The sequence below is a fragment of the Spinacia oleracea genome, chromosome 6 (genome assembly GCF_020520425.1).
Source record: "Spinacia oleracea cultivar Varoflay chromosome 6, BTI_SOV_V1, whole genome shotgun sequence".
In the NCBI taxonomy this organism is placed as follows: domain Eukaryota; kingdom Viridiplantae; phylum Streptophyta; class Magnoliopsida; order Caryophyllales; family Amaranthaceae; genus Spinacia; species Spinacia oleracea.
This window is the reverse complement of record NC_079492.1, coordinates 101,018,368-101,029,795: the sequence shown is the minus strand read 5'-3', so window position 1 is coordinate 101,029,795 and position 11,428 is coordinate 101,018,368. Positions and strand designations below refer to the sequence as shown.

The 11,428-nt window shown below is 34.4% G+C and overlaps 1 long non-coding RNA gene across 2 annotated transcripts; it reads left to right on the top strand.

The window, feature by feature from the left end:
- The first annotated feature begins 1,418 nt into the window (after window positions 1-1,418).
- On the top strand, window positions 1,419-7,563 carry LOC130464181 (uncharacterized). 2 transcript variants are annotated; one of them, XR_008924522.1, is made up of 8 exons: window positions 1,419-1,892; window positions 2,239-2,355; window positions 2,472-2,585; window positions 2,688-2,792; window positions 3,967-4,152; window positions 4,305-4,445; window positions 4,718-4,773; window positions 7,336-7,563. It is a non-coding gene; the product is annotated as an uncharacterized lncRNA (long non-coding RNA). The 2 variants fall into 2 exon arrangements; XR_008924521.1 differs by having other exon boundaries at window positions 2,452-2,585.
- The last annotated feature ends 3,865 nt before the right edge of the window (window positions 7,564-11,428 follow it).

Sequence of the window (11,428 nt, the reverse complement as noted above, 5' to 3'; positions counted from 1 at the left end):
GCAATCAGAGGCTAAAGCTTGTCTTCTAGGTTTACGGTGGGCGTCTCAGTCTTTGATAACAAGAGTTAAAATTTTAACTGATTCACATCGGTTAGTTGAACTGTTGCGAGGGGATGCGATGTTAGATGTGCAAATCATGTGGACAGTTGCGGAAATCAAGAAAGTGGGGAAAACCTTTTCTTGGTGTTGTGTCAACAAGGTTGATCGTCAACAAGTGCAGCAGGCTCATGAGCTAGCAACTGCATCGTCTACTTCTCTTTTGTGGTTTAATACTTTTGTGTAGTTTGTTTAGTTTGTTCTTTGAGCATATGTCAAAAAAAAACAAAAATAAGTGCTCGTAATGTTCTTATCTTGGGAAAAGAAAAGCACTTGTAATAAATTTACTGTTAAAAATAAAAAAAAGTGCGTTGATTTTAAATGAGTTTTTGAAAGAAAAAAAAAACTGAAATTTGGCAAAAATACAGTAAAATATTAAGGACAAATGAGTAAATAAAATTGTGAAATAAAGAAATTCAAACAGGATAATATTTTAGAACACTCGATTAGGTAAACATGAAGATCAACAAGAAACGAATAGAGTACTACGAAGTATGTCGTAGAAATGAAGTTAAAGGAGATTCATTATTGTACCGTTTCTGTTCCAAGTATGGAACCGGGATAACGATTCGGAAGCACCTTGTCCTATCAAGCGGAACAAACGTGATCTAACCTTGGGGTTTAACCGAGGAAACCCCCTCTTGTAATACCTCGTATTTTTCTGTATTTATAAAAATATTTTATTATATTTATAATGTATTTTTTTATATTTATAAAGTATTTTTATTAATTTAATTCCATTTAATGAGAATTAAATGTATTTTATTTTTAATTAATTTAATTATTAATTAATTACGAAAATCATATTTTTATTAAATAAATTCAACGAATTTATTTAATCGGGATTTGTTGGGTCGTGTTTTGAAAATGAATTTAATTTAATCAAAACCCAGTTTAAAGTTCAATGATCAAACCCAACAAGGCTTGCAAGGATTAATTCTAGTTAAGCCCGGAAGTAAGCCCAACTCAAAGTACCAAAATCTAGCCCATGTGGGAACACTAGTAGAAAAAACCCCTGTTGCAGCCCCCTTGTTGCAGCGTACATGTATTAATACGCTTCAACAACCAGCCGGTCAACGCGGGTCAAACCCTTTAAAGGGTTGTTGCAGCGTACAATTTAATTGTTCCCTGCAATAAACATTTTTGCAGGGGGCTTTTATTTGTTCGCTGCAATAGCCTTTATCCTGTTGCAGCGTACATCTCTTTGTTCGCTGTGACAGGTCAGTCTAAAATTAATTTGTTCCCTGTAACAGTCTCAAAAATTTACTCGCGTTCAAGGGACTTAATTTTATTTTTCATTTTCAAAATTTTCAATTCTTCCATTCTTCCCTCACCTCAGCTCTACCGGAAACACCACCCTTCTTCTTCTTCTTCTTCTTCGATCTTCCTCTCAACTTTGTTCACCTTCCCATCTACATTGTTCATCTTCCTCTCTACTTTGTTCAACTTTGGGTTTTTTCTCTCTCCTCTGCTTCTCAGTCACTCTCTCTCCTCTACTCCTCTTATCTGGTGCGGTAGAAAAATATTTCGCAAGCAGACCTAACTTGCCGTAATTCAACCACGGAGACCTAGGTTGCCGGGATTTCACAAGCAAACCTAGCACGACGACACCATTCCTTTCTCTTGCCGGGATTTGGATTTTTAATTAAGTTTAAGAAATTAGGGTTTGTGAAGAATTTCGGGATTTGGGAGTTCGAGCGTTTCGTATCGGCAGCAAAGCACTACTCGGAACCACTCCACAGCAGCAGCGGAGTGACGGACGACAGCCCGCGGTGGTGGTTGACGGAGCTTGCTAGGTCTGTTTTTTATTTTTGTATTTTCAATTAAAATTACTAATTAAATTGTATTTGAATTATTTTGTGCAATTATGTTTTATACTTTGTAAATATAAATTGAAGAATCGAGAGCCTTGTGCACTGCGATTGTAGGTTGGTTTGATTTAGTTAATTGGAGTTGGCAAGTTAACCAAAGTATCAGTTTAGTGGTCAGTTGGGAAATTAATGAATTAAGCAATGGATTACCTGGTCTGGCTTTATGGTATGCAGGCTTTAAGTTAATAGACTGATGTCTGGTTGAATCATGAATCAATTTCGATTTAGTCATACTGATTATCCCTCTTTCTTGCCCTGTTTCTTGTTTTAGGATGATTGGTGAATGGTGGTTCCTTCAATGTCAGAAATTAAAGCCATGGTTGCTGACATGCTAGACTTGCGTTTCGCGGATGATTCTTTTGATGTGGTTATTGAGAAAGGAACAATGGTAAGAACACCATTTCTAGTATGGACTTCATTTTTTTCTTTCGAAAGTGCAATTTGGCTTTTAATCTGCCAAGTTTGAATAAACTTGTGATTCAAGGATGTATTGTTCGTGGACAGTGGTGATCCGTGGAACCCAAAACCTGAAACCGTAAGCAAGGTAACGACAATGCTTCAAGGCATCATCGGGTCTTGAAGCCAGATGGTATCTACATATCAATTTCTTTTGGGCAGGTAAATGCATTCGAAATTTTGTTTTCTGAGCTAGTGCATAAGTTTAAAAGGTTTGCCGTTTCTTCTCTTTACTGTTCCTTAACTTTCTGTTATATGTTGCAGCCACACTTCAGGCGTCCGTTATTTGAAGCTCCTAATTTTACATGGTCTATGAAATGGAGTACCTTTGGTGATGGATTCCATTATTTCTTCTACACTCTAAAGAAGGTTAGTTTAATTGCTTATGGTTGTATAAACACTACGTAGAAAGTATAAACTAGGTTAGATTTTAAGCCTGAGAACATGAACAACAATTACTAAAATAAAATCTTTATTGATTCCTATTATCTGCATTTTGAAATTGCTATTAAGTTGCAATTCGAAGTCGTACAAAACGACATTTTCGCTCCCAACTATGAACTAAAGAACCTAAGCACTCATTCTAAACTTACTAAATGTTTTATATGCTTAGTTTTAACTTTCTAGGACTCATTCCAATCCATTTATTCACATTTAAGGCTCATTGTGTCTTTATAGGTCATATTTAGGCTAAAATGACATTTTCGTTCCCAACGTTAACTAAAGAACCTAAGGACTCATTTTAAACTTATTATATGATTAATATGCTTAGTTTTAAGTTTCTAAGACTTATTATAATCTACTTATACATATTTAAAGCTTGTTTGATCGTTATAGGACATATTTAGGCTAAAACGACATTTTCGCTCCCAACTTTGAACTAAAGAACCTAAGGACTCATTTTAAATCTTTTACATGATTAATGTGCTTAGTTTTAAATTGCAACTTTTGATTGAAGTGCCCTCTATGTTAACCTACTTCTTAGAGACTTATAGACCACTATATTTCTCACACTATCTTTTAGGAAAGTACCTTAATCTCCTCTTTCAGCCGCATCCAAGTAAATATTCCCAAGTTCAAATTGAGTTGGTCACCATAATGACATATGCCTTCGTATGATATTCATATTTGCTGCTTATCTTTATATACTGACAATACTTCAAACATTGTTACCCATCTAGGATGAGATATGAAACTCAAAAGTAACCACAAAAGTTCCCCTAAGTTAATTTTTTATTCTTCTTCTGCACCTGCTTAGAAGACTGCAGTATTGAAAAACGTTTTATTTGGCTGCATATGATAATGTATTCTCGTCTGAAAATTATGTATTATGCTTTCTGTTGATTGGATATTGGATGGAGCTTCATATATACTGGGTTTTAGGGAGAAAAACGTGATAGTACAAAAATAGTATCTAGCGGATGTAAAGTAGTTGTTGCCTGTTTTGCTGCCCTCTGCCATAAATTAAGACAATAATAATATCTTCATTTACTGTCTGGGTTTGTTCTGCAACTAATAAAATATTTCCATCTTCTGATTTTAGTCCATTGAGTGAGAGTGCTGGTACTGTTGGTGCTAGAGTAGTAGTGTCCGCTGAACATTCTGGACATATGCCAATGGCTGAGGTCTTCAAGCTTTCTGTTTCCACATAATTGGAGCCTTTTTAACCCTTAAGGATGTTATTCTTGGTAAATAGCAGTGGTGCACCCTAGTTTGGTAGACGATCGAGGTACTCTAATCATATATATCCCTCAATTAATTTGTTCAATGTAGAATTTCCCTACCAGAAAGTTAATACTTGAATTTGTCAATGATTTACTTCACCTCTTGTATTAAAAACTCCATGATAAAAACAAATAAATAGTGATATGTCTGTTACAGATATTGTTTGTCAAGCATTAAATGGAATCAAGATGGGTGATAAAACCCCTTACTGTTCGGCGTGCTAACCAGGGTACTTAACAACCAAAGCCAGAGCAAGAGAGTGTATATATGCATGCCCAACAGCAGATTGCATTGCAGGTTATATATATTGTCCATATTCTATTTGCCACTGTCGTGTTTGAGACCTTGCTAATATTTTTCGCACTTTATCTTCTGTACTCTGTAGTGCCACCAAAGAAGCTTATTTTACAGGTTCTAAGCTAGCTCATACAAGCACAAGCTAGTCATGATTGCACTTGATAACAGCCTTAGGTTCCTAGCCAAGCTAAACCTGTAATTAGCCAACACAGATTTCAAGCAACTTACTCATTTCTAACCTTTTACTTACTGATGTAATGTCTCTTATGTAGTCGTTCGTGCTGTTTTGGACGTATCCTTTCCCCAACTTTGATTCATCTTCCACTTGGTTAGTAGATCTGTTTTTTATTTCTACTTTTGCATGCATAATTCTGGTCGATTGCAGAATTCAGAGTTTGGTTCCCGTGTCCTTTGCTCTCCATCTTATTGTGAGTCGACACTCTATCTTAATACATCCATGTCTATCCCACTATGCTTTTACTACACACATCCCAACAACTGGTAAACAATCTATATGCCCACCTTAGTTCAAGAGGTATAATTTAAGAAAACTTGTGTTGACACCAGAAATATCCGTGCATTGTAGACAAGGTGATATGCATAAATCAGAATAGAATCAGTTAATGCTGAGAAAGATGGGAAACTCTTCATTCCAATCTATTTAAGGCGCATTTAAGGCAATTATAAGCATTGTATTCCTTTTCACTTTGTCCGTACTTCTCATAAGCGCTATTTATAGAAGAACAAAAAAAGTGAAAAACAATATGAAGCTATTAAAGTGAAGTACATAACTGAAACATATGAGCTAATTAATCTTATACTTCAGGCCACCTAAGAACCTAAGGACTTTCGTTCCAATTTTAACCTAAATAACCCAGGGACTCATTTCAAACTTATTACATGAATAATATGCTTAGTTTTAAGTTTTCAATACTCGTTCCAATCTATTTATGCACATTTAAGGATCATTGGATCGTTATAGGTCATATTTAGGCTAAAATGACATTTCCGCTCCCAACTTTGAACTAACGAACTTAAGAACTCATTTCAAACTTACTACATGATTCATATTATTAGTTTTAACTTTTCAAGACTCAATCCAATCTATTTATGCACATTTGAGACTTGTTTGGCCATTATAGGTCATATTTAGGCTAAAATGACATTTTCGCTCACAACTTTGAACTAACGAACCTAAGGACTCACTTCCAACTTATTACATGATTAATATGATTATTTTAAGTTTTCAAGACTCAATCCAATCGATTTATGCACATTTGAGACTTGTTTGGTCATTATAGGTCATATTTAGGCTAAAATGAGGCATTTTCGCTCCCAACTTTGAACTAACGAACCTAATAACTCATTTAAATCTTACTACAAGATTCATATGATTAGTTTTAACTTTCCAAGACTCAATCCAATCTATTTATGCACATTTGAGACTTTTTTGGCCATTATAGGTCATATTTAGGCTAATATTACATTTTCGCTCCCAACTTTGAAGTAACGAACCTAAAAGCTCATTTCAAACTTACTACATGATTCATATGATTATTTTTAACTTTTCAAGACTCAATCCAGTCTATTTATGCACATTTGAGACTTGTTTGGCCGTTATTGGTCATATTTAGGCTAAAATGACATTTTCGCTCACAACTTTTAACTAACGAACTTTAGAACTCATTTCAAACTTATTACATGATTCATATGATAAGTTTTAAGGTTCCAAGACTCAATCCAATATATTTATGCACATTTGAGACTTGTTTGGTCGTTATAGGTCATATTTAGGCTAAAATGAGACATTTTCGCTCCTAATTTTGAACTAAATAACCTAAGGACTCATTTCAAACTTATTACATGATTAATATGATTAGTTTTAAGTTTTCAATACTCCTTCCAATCTATCTATGCACATTTAAGGATCATTGGATCTTTATAGGTCATATTTAGGCTAAAATGACATTTTCGCTCCCAACTTTGAACTAACGAACTTAAGAACTCATTTCAAACTTATTATATGATTCATATGATTGTTTTTAACTTTCCAAGACTCAATTCGATCTGTTTATGCACATTTGAGACTTGTTTGGTCGTTATAGGTCTTATTTAGGCTAAAATGAGACATTTTCGCTCCTAACTTTGAAATAAAGAACCTAAAGACTCATTTTAAACCCTTTACATGATTAATATGCTTATTTTAAGTTTCCAAGACTCTTTCCAATCTATTTATGCACATTTGAGACTTGTTTGGCCATTATAGGTCATATTTAGGCTAAAATGACATTTTCGCTCCCAACTTTAAACTAACGAACCTAAAAACTCATTTCAAACTTACTACATGATTCATAAGATTATTTTGAACTTTTCAAGACTTAATCCAATCTATTTATGCACATTTGAGACTTATTTGGCCGTTATAGTTCATATTTAGGCTAAAATGACATTTTCGTTCACAACTTTGAACTAACGAACTTAAGAACTCATTTCAAACTTATTACATGATTCATATGATTAGTTTGTCCGCTATAGGTCATATTTAGGCTAAAATGAGGCATTTTCGCTCCGAACTATGAACTAAAGAACCTAAACACTCATTTTAAACCAATTACATGATTAATATGCTTAGTTTTAAGTTTCCAAGTCTCATTCCAATCTATTTACGCACATTTAAGGCTAAAATGATATTCTCGCTCCCAACTTTGAACTAACGAACCTAAGAACTCATTTCAAATTCATTACACGATTCATATGCTTAGTTTTAAGTTTTCAAAACGCATTCCAATCTATTTATGCACATTTAAGGCTTATTGGGTCGTTATAGGACATTATTTAATTTGCATTTAATTTAATCTTTTGTTTAATTAAAATTTCTGCTTTTGTGAAGGTCTATACTCCGAGGAATGCGCCTTATGCTAGTGAGGAAATTGATGTGGTTCGTGAGCAATGGGCTAAGTTTTTTACCAGCTAGGAAGTATTTATTATTTAATTTGTCTGAGCGCGCTTGATCGAGTTGGTTTAGATGTCATAGAACAATCTTTTATATTAAAATGTATGCGTACGTTGAAATTGGAACGTATATATATTTAAATGTATGTGGTACGTGCACTTTGATTTTGGAATATATACAAAACAACAGTTATTGTTTTTTATATTTGTTGTACAGGTTGCGATATTCTATCATTGTTGTGACAGGTTTCTATATTTGGTGCAAGGCACTCTAGGTATCCCTAAACAAAACTAAAATTTTCCCGCCAAAAGTGCTTTGTTGCAGCGTACATATATATGTGTACGCTGCAACAAGGGTGTAAAATTTGGCAAAATTTCAGACTTGTTGCAGCGTACAAATAGATGTACCCTGCAACAGGTGGGGTCTTTTGCAGCGTACATGAATTTGTACGCTGCAACAAGTCAAGATTTTGGCCAAAATTTTAATACTTGTTGCAGCGTACATGTATATGTAGCGAACATTGTACGCTGCAACAAGTCTAGACTTATTGCAGGCCCCCCAGTTGCAGCATACGATGTACGCTGCAACAGGGGTCTAAAAGCCCGCTGCAATAAGGGTTTTTTCTACTAGTGGAAAGAAAAACTATAAATACACCCCCTCATTAAACCCTCACAAAATTTTCAGCAATCTCTCTCTCTCTCTCCTCTCTTTCTCTCTCCTTGCGGCACCCACACCCCTTCGTCCGTCCCTTTGCTTGCAGCCCAAGGCACGAGTGTGCTCGTGTGTGCCCAGCCTCGTGCGGGCACCGCACTCCTCGTCGCCCACTCCCTCGCCTCGCCTTCGCAGCCCGCAGCGTCAGCCCACGTGATCGTTGTTGCTGCTGTGTCGCGTGCCCCAACGCCCAGCGCCCACTCCCTCTCTCTCCCCTCGCTGCGCTATTGCGTGCTGCCCGCGCTGCTTGCATGCGGTGTTGTTGCGTGCTGTTGTTGTTGTTGCTCAACGCCCCACACACACACAACACATCAATTGTTGTGTGTGTGTGTTGTTGATTGGTGAAAATCAAGTGTATACTTTTAAACTTTAATTTTCAGTTTTTAAATTGTTTTAATTAGTATGATTATTTAATTATTTGGGTTATTTAAATTGATTGGAACGGTTATGAACACCGTATTTTATTATTGTCGTATTTAAATTGATGAGATTGATTTTAATGATTGAAATTATTATTTTCAGATTTAATGAATTAATAAAGCGTCAATTTTAAGGTCAAAACATGGTTTTTATGATGACTTATTATTAGGGTTTTAATTCCAACTGATTAGGCGATTGATTCACATAATTTAATGACGATTTAAATTATGGGAATCAACTTAAATTTTCAGATTGTTTATAAGCTTTAAAAAGTTGATTTTTAATGGTTTTAAAACTAAAAAGTCAATGTTTTTATACTAGGACTTGAGTTGACTATTTGAGACTATTAATTTAATGAATAACGATTAATTTCTAATTAAAACAAAGGTTTTAGAATCTTAAATAGTTGCTGGAAATTTAGTAAACATGGATAATAATTAAGTTTCTCCTTTGTGTTTATAGGAGGTGATTTCTAGTGAGTCGTGATTCGCACAGTGGCCCCCGTACTTAGGTATTCCAGGTACGTATAAGACTAGGGTGACCACCCATCCCTTGAGGACCTTACGAAGTGAATTGAATGCGAATCATGTGAACTTATGTGTTGAGAATTCATGTTTGATGATTGGGAATGAATATGTTATTATTCTGGATTCATGTTTGATATTGGGAACGAACATGTTATTATTATTATGGAATTAAGCATGTGATTATTATTATTGAATCTATGTGAATGAGCATGTTATGGATTGAATTATGCTTTATAGATTCTGTTGAACTATCATGTTATGGACTTTTATAATCGTTGAATTATGTCAAGCATGTTGTTCAAGTTGGTTTGCATGTATGAGTATTGCGCATGCAAGTTATTATTATTATTATTATTATGCTATAGTACGGGATGTCTAGCATATGTTGAGCCTATTGAATATTGCTGGAGGACATTGTTTATTCTACCAAGGGGTAGAATATGTTTAGAGAGTCTATGTGAATTGAACTAAGGACAATTCGTGCTAAGGGCACACCCCGCTTGTTAATGGGCAATGTCGGATTATCTCAAACAATGTTTTTGAGAAGGAACAATGGGAGTGATTTCACTTGAGTCCTATGTTTGATCACAAAGATTAAAATGAAGTGTAATTGTTGAGTGGTTTCATTTCTTAATTGATTGCATGTTATGCCTTGTGTAGAGTCTTGAGTCGCCTTGAACATAACATACTAATTAACGTAAAGTGTAACCCGAATGAGCTTCAAAACTCTTGGAACGTATATACCTTGAGTATGAACAATAGGGGAGTCTGGTCGGAGAACTTGTACTCCTTGAATGATACAAGACATTGTTTCATTCTTTTGTGTTAGGCCGTTGTGCATTGGAATTCCGTCGGTATGGTCCGACTGTCGGTAGGAGTCCGACTTGTTGTTATTTGGTGTATGGTGGGCTCCCATCACCCTTTTCTTTCCTTTTAAGGATATATACTTTATTTTACCCGTTCGAAGCTACTTTCATTATTAAACTGTGAGTCAAGAGTTGTGTCAAGTGTCGAGTCTTGTCTCCATGTTTACTTGTTTATTAAATGACTTTTGCATGTGGATTATTAATTCGTTGAGTGAAGCGTGTTAGGATAGAATGTTATTCTAGCTTGTTCGTACTCAACTTTTGCTGACTTCGTGCTTCATGTCTTCTGGTCATGGCCTTTGCCTTAATGACCCTATGATGATCCATCAATTGCATTTGCGTTGTTGGGGAGTAGATCTTAATAAAGCAGGTTTGTAGAGATAACTTGCGGGAGAAGTTATCATGGGAACTGTGTTGAGAGACTTTTTAACCTTCCGTATTTTATAAACTCTATTTATAGTCATTACTATTTATAGTCTATTATTACTACTACTTATAGTTAATGGATTTTGAATATTTAATATTTTGGTTTTGGGCCTTGATGGTTCCAGTTTGTTTTAATGACCATTAACTATTTAACGTGTTTTGAAAGTTAGTTAAATTCCACTGCGTAATTCTGGTAAATAGCCTTAGCCGTTATCACGGTGGCGGTAATACCTTGGTAATTCCTGTGTTTTAAGTTGGAAAATGTCTTATAAAAAGCAAGGAATTATTAGGGTGTTACAACGTGGTATTTGCAGAGCTCTAGTTTGAGAGCTGCTTTGCATTAATTAATAGTGCAAAGTGGTAAATCCTTAAACTGCGATTTTGAAAACTACTCGATAGTAATTCATACTATTTGAGTAGAATTTGCAGAACTTTAGGATTTTCGAAAATTATTTTCCTAAAGTCAAAAAGTTATTTTTGAGTACTCAACATTTTGAAAAGCCAAATACCAATTATTTTAAATATTTGAAAACTTATTGATTTTTTTTAATTTGTTCGAATTTACTAAATTCGAAGGAATTCGAATAAATAATTTTTCGAAATTCCGAATTTTTTTTCTCCTCTTTCGGAATTTCCGGATTTTTCAAAAAAAAAATAAATTCGCGAATTATTTATTTATTTATTTATTTATTTTCAGAAAATAATCGAATTAATAAATTAAATTATTCGATTAGTTATTTTAATTTTCGATTTTAATTTTAATAATTTCGTGTATATTTGAAGTTATTTATTTAAATTAATTTCAAAATTTTTTATTTACTCTAAGTGAGAAAAGGGTAGATTAAGAAGGGCATATTTAGACTAAGTATGCATTTAAACTAAGTATGCATTTTAATCAAGTGTTTGTGTGATTACGTATTGATGTGATCTTTTATTTAAAGTTTGATCATGTTTTATGTTGCTTTATGTGATTAATTGCATCACGATTCATGATTAAGCATGTACTTGTGCATTGACATTGTATGGCTCCACGAACTTACTTTGTTTTCGGAACACCTTAGTAAGACTTTGTAGTTGCTA